The sequence below is a fragment of the Pelodiscus sinensis genome, chromosome 30 (genome assembly GCF_049634645.1).
Source record: "Pelodiscus sinensis isolate JC-2024 chromosome 30, ASM4963464v1, whole genome shotgun sequence".
Classification (NCBI taxonomy): Eukaryota; Metazoa; Chordata; order Testudines; family Trionychidae; genus Pelodiscus; species Pelodiscus sinensis.
Window position 1 is genome coordinate 13,024,770 of NC_134740.1, and position 13,951 is coordinate 13,038,720.

The following is a 13,951-nucleotide window of genomic DNA, read 5'->3' on the forward strand; positions in this document are numbered from 1 at the left end:
GGAGGCGAAGTCTGTGTTTAATCACAGATACTGGTGTGAGAATCTAGTTTGTTGTAAAGATTAGCAAATGTCTGGTAATGTGGGGATTAAAAGGAATAGCAGTACGGAAAATATAAACACTAGCGGAAAAATCCGTGTTTAGTTACACACACTGATGTGGAAATGTGTCCGTTATTTAACTGAACTTGGATTTCCCTTGTGGACTGGTCCATGCTGAGGATGAGAGTAGGGTAGAATTTTTGAAATCCTTGTGGAATTCTTCAAGAGTCTCTTTTCCGTGGGTCCATATGATGACGATGTCACCGATGCAGTGTACGTAAAGTGGGGTATACGTGAAGGGCATGTACAGAAGCCTGTTGGTGAGCATTTGAGCTTGCCTAGCCGCAGTCTGACAGACCTGCAAGCAGCTCCCTTGCCACAAACCAGCTCTACAAGCCAAATACACAGAGAAGCCCAGTTCATCCACAAATTCAATTCACATGCTAATGGACTCAATGGTGATATGGGCTGGTGGGGACTCAACCTACTTAATAACCAGGAAAGGTGCTACCACCTCTCTGAGTGGTACCCTCCCTGTCTAGCAATCTATCTATTGACTTGGATTTTTCTCTGCCTACGTTTAAGTACCCATTCTCAGATACTTAATGATGCTGACCCCCACCCCTCCCTTTTCCTTTCTCTCCCCCCTCCCCTTCCCCTCTCCTATTTATTTCGATTTTTCATATCCCCAACTCATAACTCCGGTCATCTGCAGAAGTGGGCTGTGCCCAGGAAAGCTCATGACCCCATCGACATGTTTCGTTAGTCTATAAAGTGCTACCAGACCATTTTTTTTTCTGTAACAGACTAACTCGGCTACCCCCTGGAACACTTACGTGAGAGTGCGGTTTGTAGTAAAGATCAGTAAGCCAGCGGTAAAGTGGGAATTTAAAAACAATATAAATAAGATAAAGCTTTAACAATGTGTATAGACACAGTGGAGTTTCTTGCAAAGATGGAGGAAAAGATGACTGTTTACATTGAAAAAGAGAGAAAAGGCTTATTCGATGAAGGCAGGCTAAGAGAGAACCACTTAGGAAAGCTATAAATATTAACGCTAAGGTGAAGAAAGAGCATTTAAAAATAATAAGACTATTTTAAAATAAATTCAATATTAAGAGAAAAAACTATCAAGGTAGGTAAAGAGAGAAGCGTTTAGCAGGAAAAAGGATTATTCTAGAAAGGTGAGTTAAGACAAACATTTGAAACCCCTTTCAAACATTAAATCCAAAGGAAGGAGAAGAGGAGCTCTACGTATTTCGGAGTGCCTGCGTCCATCTGTCTGTGCAGCTGAGTGTTTGTTGGAAACTTAAGGCTAGGATCACCGAATGTGGGATTCAGCTTCCTTTTACCCTAAGGTAATCTAAGGCCGGGGTTTGGTTGCGGCAGGACAACGGGAGGTGCCTGGAATGGGATGGGTTTCCAGAGCACGGCAAGGGAGGGGCGCAGAGAGGAGGCGCCATAGCACAGACTCACCACTGGGGGCAGAGATGCTGCAGAGCGACCCCTGGGGGCAGCTGTGGCAGGAGCACAGTGCCCACCTGCCATGGGGTCTCCTCCCTGCTGGTAGCCATGGCTCAGCCCAGCCCCCACCAAGATCACAGGTGGGGGAGGTCGGGGCTACGGCCTAACCCGCCCCACCCCCAGGACATAGACAAGGGCAAGAACTGGGGCCCCTCTTAGCCCCCTGCCCCAGAGCACAGGGCAAAGCTAGGAGCTGCCGCCCCCCCCCCCCCCCCATTCCCACAGCAGATGGCGGCGGAAACCAAGGATTCCGGGGGCTGGGAGCCATGGCCTGCCCCAGCGCTGCCCCCCCTTCCCCAGAGAAGCCATAAACCGTCCCCCCCCCCCCCCCCCGGCAACCCCTGAGCAAACACGGAGGAGACGCCAGGGCCAACCGGAGACCTGCTTCTGGACCACCTTTACAATGTGGGACACTCCAGTTAACCTCCCCCCACATCTCCCAGCCCTGAGTCCCCCACCCAGCTCCCCCCAGCCCTGCCCCTCCAAGCTTCTGCCCTGGCTTCTGCACCCCTCCTCCGCTGCCCTGAATCCCTCCACACACAACCCCCCCCACCCTGAGCCTTCCATCCCCCACACCTCCCAGCCCCCTGACTCGAGTCCCGCACCCCCACGCTCTCCCCAGAGCCTACAAACCGTGGCCTTAACTCCTGCTCTCCCACCCCTCCCTGACTTCTTCCCTCTCCCCCACTGCTGAGGCCTCCCCCACCTTCTAACCTCCTCCCAGACTCCTGCACCCCCCACTCACAGCCCTGAGTCCCCAACCGCTGCCATGAGTCCTGCACCCCCATTCCCTGCCCCTGTCTCCAATGCTCAGATCCCCCCGCCAATTGCATTCTCAGACTCCTACCCCACCCAGCCCCCGTATCACAGTCCAGGCCCTGAGAAATGCCGGGTACGCGTGCAGGTTAAATATAAAGGCAGGTGAAGAAAAGAACTTTTGGAAGGGTTCTGCTGACAATAAACGTGAAGATGTTGCTAAAAAAAAAAGGGGAGTTTTAAAATATTGTCTAAAGCAGAGCGCGGTTCGGCATCTGTGCAGGCCGGTTACCAGAGAGACATGTTAAAATCGGTCAGAATTGAACGTAAGGGAAGACGAAGCGAAGAGTTCTTCTGCGAGATGAAAAGAGCTCATGGAAGGAAAAGGGGCCTCAAAGGAGGAGAAAGAGAAATGGTGGAGACGGGCTGAGGGTGAAAAAGAACCAAGTCCTGAAAAGCATCATGGGAGGGAGGGGGAGAGAGAGCTAGCTTACCCTCGAGGCTATTCTGGAGGAAGACAGAGGATCTCTGAACCCCAGCATATTTATACCCCCTTCTGGGCTGGGCCAATCTACGTCTGTATCACCATACATCTGAAGAACCAATCATACAGTCCCATGTTTTTTTAAAACAGCAGCTAACTCCCCCTACAGCCCTTCGCCCTTGCTTGAACCGTCTTATTTTTAGGAAAAAAACCCAACCCGAGAACTCAAGGGTTTCCCTGAATTTAGCACGCGTACACGTGCATTTCTTTTACAAATTGCTGCACCAAGATTACCACCTTAGTAACCATAGTTCGGAGAAGTGTTTCCCCTTATCTCTCAGTGAGGCCAACTGAGAGCCGGGTGTTTTTACAGCAATCAGAGCGTTCGCAGAAAGTGCATCTGCGAGGCCACAGGTCAGAGATGAGAAGAGGAAATGCCAGTGAAAGCCGCTGAAGTTTTGCAAAGGAAGGAGCACTTTCAAAGACGGGCCTTCCTGAAGGCGCACACCTCCCTTGAACACATCGACGGGTGTGTGTCACGGTCCTGGATTTTAAGGGGAGCAGCCAGAACGCTGCTACACCAAAGGGGGGGTGTTTGCCCCAAGGTGCATACAAAGGGGGCCATGTGAGGTGTCAAACAAAAGCCCACTGTCTACTGATTCTGTATATGCTCTTCATAGACGTGTATAATGTCTGGGGAAGTTATAAACATGTACTCTGTATGGAGACTGGAAGTTTTTCTATATGTGGTTGAGCAATGGGCGAGAAAAGCTCAGCCTATGGACTTGCTAATTAGCAAGCCACCAGGAACAATCGGTCTCTTACGGACCAGAGACCCACCTGGGAAGGAATCTAGGTGTCTGGCCACTGACCATGTGACTGTGTCCAGTTTGGAAGAAACCAGGAGGGGATATAAATAGATCATGTGGCCGACTCCATCTCGGTGCTCAGCTCAGCTCTTCATCCCAGCGGCAGCCTTGCAGGGAACAACGAGCCGGGAAGGACTGTGCACCCATCCGGAAATAGGAGGTACACCAAGGACTGTTAAGCCAGCAGCGATAACACCTCTGCTGCGAGCCTGCTTCGAGGACTGGGAGATTCGATGCATGTAATGTACGATACTGTAACAACCTCCCTCTCAGGCTTTTCTTTCTTTTAGTAATAAACCTTTCCATGTTAGATGCTAAAGGATTGGCTCAGCGTGGTTTGTGGGTAAGATCCAGAGTGTAAATTGACCTGGGATCTGTGGCTGGTTTCTTGGAACCGGACAGAACGCGTTCGGGGGAGGAGAGATTGGGGTCCAAAACCCTTCAACGGAGGGCAGGCCTGGGGCTGCTTCGGGCACGGAGAGAGCCGGGATGTCCGAGGGGTTTTGCTCGTGAGGCTTTTGGCTGGCCAGGTGGCAGCTGAAGCGCTTGGTGGGGCTGGTTTGTGGCCTATTTGGGAAGGGCCGCGAGTCAGGGGATATAAAGAGCTCCGAGTTGGAGCAATTTGCCTGGAGCGGACGCCCTCAGTGGTGCCCAGACCCGGCCCAATACTGTGTTTCAGCATCACACCCAGAATATAAAAACATAATAAGAAAATAACAATGGCCGTACTGGGTCAGACCAAAGGTCCTTCTAGCCCAGTAGCCTGTCTGCTGACAGTGGCCAGCTCCAGGTGCCCCAGAGGGAGTGGACCGAAGACAATGATCAAGCAATTTGTCTCCTGCCATCCCTCTCCAGCCTCTGACAAACAGAGGCCAAGGACACCATTTTATCCCCCGGCTAATCACCTTTTATGGACTTAACCTCCATGACATTATCTAGTTTCTCTTTAAACTCTGTTATAGTCCTAGCCTTCACAGCCTCCTCTGGCAAGGAGTTCCACAGGTTGACTACACGCTGTGTGAAGAAGAACTTTCTTTTATTAGTTTTAAACCTGCTACCCATTAATTTCATTTGGTGTCCTCTAGTTCTTCTATTTAGGGAACTAATAAATAACTTTTCTTTATCGGCCCTCTCCACACCACTCATGATTTTATAGACCTCTATCATATCCCCCCTCAGTCTCCTCTTTTCTAAACTGAAAAGTCCCAGTCGTTCTAACCTCTCCTCGTATGGAACCTGTTCCAAACCCCTAATCATTTTAGTTGCCATTTTCTGAATCCTGCACGGCCTGTCGTGCTCACAGTCACTTCGATGCAGCTTCGCTTCCCGGCAAGATGTGACACAATTAACAATCTGTGGAAGTCGTATAACACTTCGAACACTCTCACAACACTCTCACAACCCCCACAACTGCACAGGGAAAAGCAACAGCTGCCTCGTCAGATAATGCAGGGCTGTAGCTCCACAGATAAACCTTTTCCTGTGTACCTCAGCGGGGAGAGAGGGGACAGCTTTCTGCCAGAGATAAAAGCCCAGACGACAATGTCAACGGTGAGAAGCAAGCCCCCTGTCTCATTCCACGGCAGTGCAAAGACGAGAGGGAATTCCTGAGGATGGTTTCTCAGCACGCCTTCCTCATTGCAAAAATATGCCAAATGCACAGCCCTTACAGAGGGCAAATCGCTCTGCTAGATATCCCGGTGGTGACATTTCCAAGGAAGAATTTTTGTGCTTCATCCCATAGGATCCTGCTCCACAAGAGGTCATTTTGGAAAAGATAAAAGGCTTTGTTGGAAAAATAAAACAGTTTAGCTCTGTAGAAAGGGATTTCGGCAGGGAAAGATAAGGCCTTTCCTTTATATTTGGCCCGATACACCCGTCCTTAAAAACACTTCACTGAATAATTCACCAGACAGTCTTATGTGGTAAATGGTCAGAGGGCAGAAAGGCAGGACCTGTGAGCAAAGATGGAAACAAACGGGTTGGTTTAGTTTCATAGAATCATAGACTATTAGGACTGGAAGGGACCTTGAGGGGTCATCGAGTCCAGTCCCCTGCCCCCATGGCAGGGACAGATACTGTCTAGACCATCCCTGATAGACATTTATCTAACCTGCTCTTCAATATCTCCACAGATGGGGATTCCACAACCTCCCTGGGCAATTTATTCCAGTGTTTGACCACCCTGACAGTGAGGAACTTTTTCCTAATGTCCAACCTCAACCTCCCTTGCTGCAGTTTAAGCCCATTGCTTCTTGTCCTGTTCTCAGAGGCCAAGATGAACAAGATTTCTCCTTCCCCATTATGACACCCTTTTAGATACCTGAAAACGGCTATCATGTCCCCCCTCAATCTTCTCTTTTACAAACTAAATAAACCCAATTCTTTCAGCCTTCCCTCATAGCTCATGTTCTCTAGACCTTTAATCATTCTTGTTGCTCTTCTCTGGAACCTCTCCAATTTCTCCACATCTTTCTTGAAATGCGGTGCCCAGAACTGGACACAATACTCCAACTGAGGCCTAACCAGCGCAGAGTAGAACGTAAGAATGACTTCTCGTGTCCTGCTCACAACATACCTGTTAATGCATCCCAGAATCATGTTTGCACTTCGAAAGTGCAAATGAAGCCGGGATTTAAATATCCTCCATTTCATTTCCATAATCACGTCATGGTGCTTTTTCAAAAAAGCACCATTTGGAAAGTAAAACCACGGTACAGATGCGGTTCTTTTGAAAACAGGGCACTTTTTCAAAAGATCCTGATTGTCTGGCTATGGCAGAAAGGGATCTAGGGGTCATAGTGGACCACAAGTTGAATACGAGTCAACAGTGTGATGCTGTTGCAAAAAAAGCAAATATGATTCTAGGTTGTATCAACAGGTGTGTTGTAAGCAAAACTCGTGAAGTCATTCTGCCGCTCTACTCTGCACTAGTTAGGCCTCAGCTGGAGTACTGTGTCCAGTTCTGGGCGCCACATTTCAAGAAAGATGTGGAGAAATTGGAAAGGGTACAGAGAAGAGCGACAAGAATGATTAAAGGTCTAGAGAACATGACCTATGAAGCCAGGCTTCATGAACTGGGCTTGTTTAGTTTGGAAAAAAGAAGATTAAGGGGGGACATGATAGCGGTTTTCAAATATCTAAAAGGGTGTCACAAGGAGGAAGGAGAAAATTTGTTCCTCTTGGTTTCTGAGGACAGGACAAGGAGTAATGGGCTTAAAGTGCAGCAGGGGAGGTTTAGATTGGACATTAGGAAAAAATTCCTAACTGTCAGGGTGGTCAACTATTGGAATAAATTGCCAAGGGAGGTGGTGGAATCCCCCTCTCTGGAGATATTTGAGAACAGGTTAGATAGACATCTGTCAGGGATGGTGTAGACGGAGCTTGGTCCTGCCTTGAGGGCGGGGGGCTGGACTCGATGACCTCTCGAGGTCCCTTCCAGTCCTATGATTCTATGATTCTATGATTCTTACCATCAACCACAGGACATACCACACTAATACCAACCCTGGAACTTTCCCTTGCAACAAACCGTAGTGCCGGGGTGTGGTCACAGACGACCCCTCGGGGGTACCTCCCGGGATACTGACACGGCCACTGCCACTCATCTTCCTGCTCTCTGGGGTTCCTCCCCACCCGGTCCTACTGGGCCAGCGCTGCTGGTCTCCCCCAGTCAAGGCCCCGAGCTGAGGTCCCTACCCCCACCGAGAAGCAGTACAAACACTGAACCTCTTCAGCTCCGAGGAGCGTTCAGTTTAGGGTCCAGCCTCCTGGGATAGCACTCCCCAGAGGGGATCAAACCCCAAAGAATTGGGTGAGCCCCCTTTGTCGATGAACGGGGGAATGCGCACACTGGCAGCCCCCCCAGGTAACAATCGCTTACACTGGGTTTGATAGAAAATACAAATGGTTTGAAGCTGTAGGATTGAAGTAGTAAGAAGGGAAAGTCGGCAGGGCAAAGTAGGTTACAAATCAAAAGAACGAAAACCGCTTGGCAAATTCTCCACTGAAACCTCAGTGCAAACTTAAACGCACCCGAAAACCTCTTTTCCAGCTGCCACTCTCAACCAGGGCTGTCGTCCACGCCCGGGGGTCCCTCTCCTTCCGTCAAGTGCAGCCAAGCCTAAAGACCCCGGCCTCCCCTCTCCTATTCTTTTTGTTAAAGAATCGAGGCCCCTCCCTGCTCCGACTGAAGGACAAAAGAGATAGTTGAACAGCTGAGGGTAACACCCTCCATGGCTCTTATTCTCACGTTTGCAACTCACCGAGTATTCCCCCCTCCCTGTGTCTAATTTCACACACACAAATGATACATACAACAGAGTCAGATAAACTGAACCAGCAGATCATGACATGCGGATCGATCGGTTACAGGAAATAATTCACTGAACCCACCTTTGAGTTACGTATATTCATGTCCATTTCATAAGGCATTGGGGGGGGGGGGGGTTGGAGTTCCTCCCAACCCCAGTGCCAACTTTATCCACATATTTACTCTGGTGACTCCATCACTGGACTTAACCATGTCAATTACAAGATCAGTATTCCTGTTCATCCAGAAATGTAAGTTATGAACATAAGAATATAAGAACAGCCATACTGGGTGAGACCAAAGGTCCATCTAGCCCAGTAGCCTGTCTGCCGACAGTGGCCAGCACCAGGTGCCCCAGAGGGGGTGACCGAAGACAATGATCAAGCGATTTGTCTCCTGCCATCTCTCTCCAGCCTCTGACAAACAGAGGCCAAGGACACCGTTTTATCCCCTGGCTAATAGCCTTTTATGGACCTAACCTCCATGAAATTATCTAGCTTCTCTTTAAACTCTGTTATAGTCCTAGCCTTCACAGCCTCCTCTGGCAAGGAGTTCCACAGGTTGACTACACGCTGTGTGAAGAAGAACTTTCTTTTATTAGTTTTAAACCTGCTACCCATTAGCTTCATTTGGTGTCCTCTAGTTCTTCTATTATGGGAACTAATAAATAACTTTTCTTTTTCAGCCCTCTCCACACCACTCATGATTTTATAGACCTCTATCATATCCCCCCTCAGTCTCCTCTTTTCTAAATTGAAAAGTCCCAGTCGCTTTAACCTCTCCTCATATGGGACCCGTTCCAAACCCCTAATCATTTTAGTTGCCCTTTTCTGAACCCTTTCCAAGGCCAAAATATCTTTTTTGAGGTGAGGAGACCACATCTGTACACAGTATTCAAGATGTGGGCGTACCATAGTTTTATACAGGGACAGTAAGATATTCTGGGTCTTATTTTCTATCCCTTTCCTAATAATTCCTGATAGAGATGTAGCCGTGTTAGTCTGGTGTAGCTGAAACAAAATACAGGACTATGTAGCACTTTAAAGACTAACAAGATGGTTTATCTAGCATCCTATTTGCCTTTTTGACCGCTGCTGCACACTGCGTGGAAGTTTTCAGAGAACTGTCCACGATAACTCCAAGATCTCTTTCCTGATTTGTTGTAGCCAAATTAGCCCCCATCATACTGTACGTATAGTTGGGGTTATTTTTCCCGATGTGCATTACTTTACACTTATCCACATTAAATTTCATTTGCCATTTTGTTGCCCAATCACTCAGTTTGGTGAGATCTTCTTGGAGTCCCTCACAGTCTGCTTCTGTCTTGACTATCCTAAACAGTTTGGTATCATCTGCAAACTTTACTACCTCACTGCTTACCCCTTTCTCCAGATCATGTGCCAACAGTGTCCTTCTGTTATGTATATTGGACAAACTTCTCAGACACGTCGCCAAAGAATTAATGCCCACAAATCAGACATCAGACACCTTCACCAAGATAAATCAGTTTCTTTTCATTTCAACCAACCTGGGCATAGTCCTAATGACCTTACTACATGTATATTACTTCAAAGAGACTTTAACACCAGACTACAAAGGAAAACTCAGAACTGTCATTCATGCTTAAATTTCACACTTTACAAATGGGCCTTAACAAAGATGCTAATTACCTTACCCATTACAAAGATAGCTTTCCCAATTATCACCCCTAGTATTATCTTATAGATACTAGCCCTCCCCTTCACCTCCCTTCTGTTCTAAATCTGATCTGTCAGTTTTATAATGTGTTCACTTTTTTTCATTGTATCCCTTTGGTATATATGGGTGTGCCAATTCTCTTCCAGAATCTGATCTGAGGAAATGGGTCTGGCCCATGAAAGCTTATCACCTAATAAACCATCTTGTTAGTCTTTGAAGTGCTGCATAGTCCTGTCTTTTGTTGAAAATATTGTTAGCCATGTAGAGCAAATATTGGAAAGTCCAAGACTATGTCTAGATTACATCCCTCTGTCGGCAGACGGATGTAAATGAAGCACTTCGAAAGTGTAAATGAAACCGGGATTTAAATATCCAGCTCTTCATTTGCATAATCACGTCATGCGCTCTTTTGAAAAAGCGCCATTTGGAAAGTAAAACCTCGGTCTAGACGCAGTTCTTTCGAAAACGGCACTTTTTCGAAAGATCCTGTAAACCTCAAAAAATGACAGGCGTCTGTCCAACCTGCTCTTCAATAACTCCAGAGATGGGGATTCCACAACCCCCCTAGGCAATTTATTCCAGTGGTTAACAACCCTGACAGGCAGGAAGTTTTTCTAATGTCCAACCTCAACCTCCCTTGCTGCAGTTTAAGCCCATTGCTTCTTGTTCTATCCTCAGAGGTCAAGGAGGAAAATTTCCTCTCCTCCTCCTTGTGACACACTTTTCGGTCCTTGAAAACCTCTCTTATGTCCCCCTCAGTCTTCTCTCATCGAAACTAAACCAACCCAATTCTTTCCGTCTTTGCTCACAGGTCCTGCCTTTCTGCCCTCTAACAATTTACCACATAAGACTGTCTAGTGAATTATTCAGTGAAGTGTTTTTAAGGACGGGTGTATCGATGCCAAATATAAAGGAAAGGCCTTATCTTTCCCTGCCGAAATCCCTTTCTACAGAGCTAAATTCTTTTATTTTTCCAACAAAGCCATTTTCTCTTTTCCAAAATGACCTCTTGTGGAGCAGGATCCTATTGGGATGAAGCACAAAATTTCTTCCTTGGAAATGTCACCACCGGGATATCGAGCAGAGCGATTTGCCCGCTGTAAAAGCCGTGCATTTGGCATATGTTTGAAGCGAGGAAGGAGAGTTGAGAAATCATCTTCAGGAATTACCTCTCGTCTTTGCACTGCCGTGGAATGAGACAGGGGGCTTGCTCCTCACCATTGACGTTGTCGTCTGGGCTTTTATCTCTGGCAGAAAGCTGTCCCCTCTCTCCACACTGAGGTACACAGGAAAAGGTTTATCTGTGGAGCTACAGCCCTGCATTATCTGACGAGGCAGCTGTTGCTTTTCCCTGTGCAGTTGTGGGGGTTGTGAGAGAGTTGTGAGAGTGTTCGAAGTGTTATACGACTTCCACAGATTGTTAATTGTGTCACATCTGGCCAGGAAGCGAAGCTGCATAGAAGTGACTGTGAGAAGGCCGGCCAGGCAAGATTCTGGGTGTGATGCTGAAACACACGGTGATGGACCGGGCCGGGTCTGGGCACCACTGAGGGCGTCCGCTCCGGGCAAATTGCTCCAACTCGGAGCTGTTTATAGCCCCTGACTGGCGGCCCTTCCCAAATAGGCCACGAACCAGCACCACCAAGCGCTTCAGCTGCCACCTGGCCAGCCAAAAGCCTCACGAGCAAAACCCCTCGGACATCCCGGCTCTCTCCGTGCGCCAAACAGCCCCAGGCCTGCCCTCCGTTGAAGGGTTTTGGACCCCAATCTCTCCTCCCCCGAACGCGTTCTGTCCGGTTCCAAGAAACCAGCCACAGATCCCAGGTCAATTTACACTCTGGATCTTACCCACAAACCACGCTGAGCTGATCCTTTAGAATCTAACATGGAAAGGTTTATTACTAAAAGAAAGAAAAGCCTGAGAGGGAGGTTGTTACAGTATCGTACATTACATGCATCAAATCTCCCAGTCCTCGAAGCAGGCTCGCAGCAGATTTATCGCTGCTGGCTTAACAGTCCTTGGTGTACCTCCTATTTCCAGATGGGTGCACAGTTCTTCCCGGCTCGTTGTTCCCTGCAAGGCTGCCGCTGGGATGAAGAGCTGAGCTGAGCACCGAGATGGAGTCGGCCACATTGTCTATTTATATCCCCTCCTGGTCTCTCCCAAGCTGGAGACAGTCACATGGTCAGTGGCCAGGCACCTAGATTCCTTCCCAGGTGGGTCTCTGGTACCGATTGTTCCTGGTGGCTTGCTAATTAGCAAGTCCATAGGCTGAGCTTTTCTCGCCCATTGCTCAACCACATATAGAAAAACTTCCAGTCTCCATACAGAGTACATGTTTATAACTTCCCCAGACATTATACACATCTATGAAGAGCATATACAGAATCAGTAGATAGTGGGCTTTTGTTTGACACCTCACATGGCCCCCTTTGTATGCACTTTTGGGGCAAACACCCCCCCTTTGGTGTAGCAGCGTTCTGGCTGCTCCCCTTAAAATTAAGTAACGTGACACACACCTGTCGATGTGTTTAAGGGAGGTGTGCGCCTTCAGGAAGGCCTGTCTTTGAAAGTGCTCCTTCCTATGCAAAACTTCAGCAGCTTTCACTGGTATTTCCTCTTCTTGTCTCTGACTTGTGGCCTCGCAGATGCACTTTCTGCGAACGCTCAGGTTGGTGTAAAAATGCCCAGCTCTCAGTTGGCCTGACTGAGAGATAAGGGGAAACACTTCTCCGAACTATGGTTACTAAGGTAGTAATCTTGGTGCAGCAATTTGTAAAAGAAATGCACGTGTACGAGTGCTAAATTCAGGGAAACCCTTGAGTTCACGGGTTGGGTTTTTTTCCTAATAATAAGACGGTTCAAGCAAGGGCGAAAGGGCGTAGGGGGAGTTAGCTGCTGTTTTAAAAGAACATGGGACTGTATGATTGGTTCTTCCGATGTATGGTGATACAGACGTAGATTGGCCCGGCCCAGAAGGGGGTATAAATTTGCTGGGGTTCAGAGAGCATCTGCCTTCCTCCAGGACATCCTCGAGGGTAAGTTAGATCTCTCTCCCCCTCCTTCCCATGATGCTTTTCAGGACTTGGCTCTTTTTCACCCTCATCCCATCTGCACCATTTCCCTTTCTCCTCTTTCGAGGCCCCTTTTTCCTTCCATGAGCTCGTTTCATCTCGCAGAAGAACTCTTCGCTTCGCCTTCCCCTACGTTCAATCCTGACCGATTTTGACGTGTTTCTCTGGTAACCGGCCTGCACAGACACCGAACCGAGCTCTGCTTTAGACAATATTTTAAAACTCCCTTTTTTTCAGCAACATCTTCACTTCTAATGTCAGCAGAACCCTTCCAAAAGTTCTTTTCTTCACCTGCCTTTTTACTTAACCAGCGCACGTACCCGGCATTTCTCAGGGCCTGGACTGTGATACGGATTTTTTTTTAAATGATGATCGGATGGGCAGGGGGCTGGGTGGTGTAGGGGTCTGAGGACGCAGGTGAGGGGGGGTTCTGAGCATCAGAGACAAGGGCAGGGAGTCGGGGTGCAGGACTCATGGCGGCGGTTGGGGACTCAGGGACGTGAGTGGGGGGGGGGTGCAGGAGCCAGGGAGGAGGCTAGGAAGTGGGGGAGGCCTCAGCGGTGGGGGAGGGGGAAGAAGTCAGGGAGGGGTGGGAGTGGAGGAGTTAAGGCCACGGTTTGGAGGCTCAGGGGAGAGCGTGGGGGTGCGGGACTCGAGGCAGGGGGCTGGGAGGTGTGGGGGATGGAAGGCTCAGGGTGGGGGGGGGTTGTGTGTGGAGGGATTCAGGGCAGCGGGGGAGGGGTGCAGAAGCCAGGGCAGCAGCCTGGAGGAGTGGGTGGGGCTCAGGTCTGGGGTGTGGGGGGGAGGTTAGGGCAGGGAACAGGCCATGCAGGTGTCAGGGAAGGAGGCAGGATCTGGGACAGAGGGAGGAGGGTTTGGTGTGTGGGGGGCAGTCATGGAGGCAGGTGCAGGAGTGAGGGCGGGGGATGGGGCAGACAGCAAGGGTGGAGGGCACAGGGCTGGGCAAGTGATGGGGCTTCAGGCAGGGCTGGGGGGAGCTGGGCGGGGGGCTCAGGGCTGGGAGATGTGGGGGGAGGTTAACTGGGGTGTCCCACATTGTAAAGGTGGTCCAGAGGCAGGTCTCCAGGTGGCCCTGGCATCTCCTCTGTGTCTGCTCAGGGGTTGCCGGGGGGGCGGTTTATGGCTTCTCTGGGGGAAGGGGGGGCAGTGCTGGGGCAGGCCATGGCTCCCTGC

The 13,951-nt window shown here is 49.1% G+C and overlaps 1 protein-coding gene across 2 annotated transcripts in view; it reads left to right on the forward strand.

Moving 5' to 3' along the window:
• The first annotated feature begins 12,581 nt into the window (after positions 1-12,581).
• The window catches only part of LOC102451624 (cytosolic phospholipase A2 gamma-like), a 29,976-nt gene continuing 28,606 nt past the window's right edge, over positions 12,582-13,951 (forward strand). For both annotated transcript variants that reach the window (XM_075911816.1, XM_075911817.1), the window contains exon 1: positions 12,582-12,721. The gene's annotated coding sequence lies outside the window, so the exon portion shown is untranslated. The remainder of the gene's footprint in view (positions 12,722-13,951) is intronic.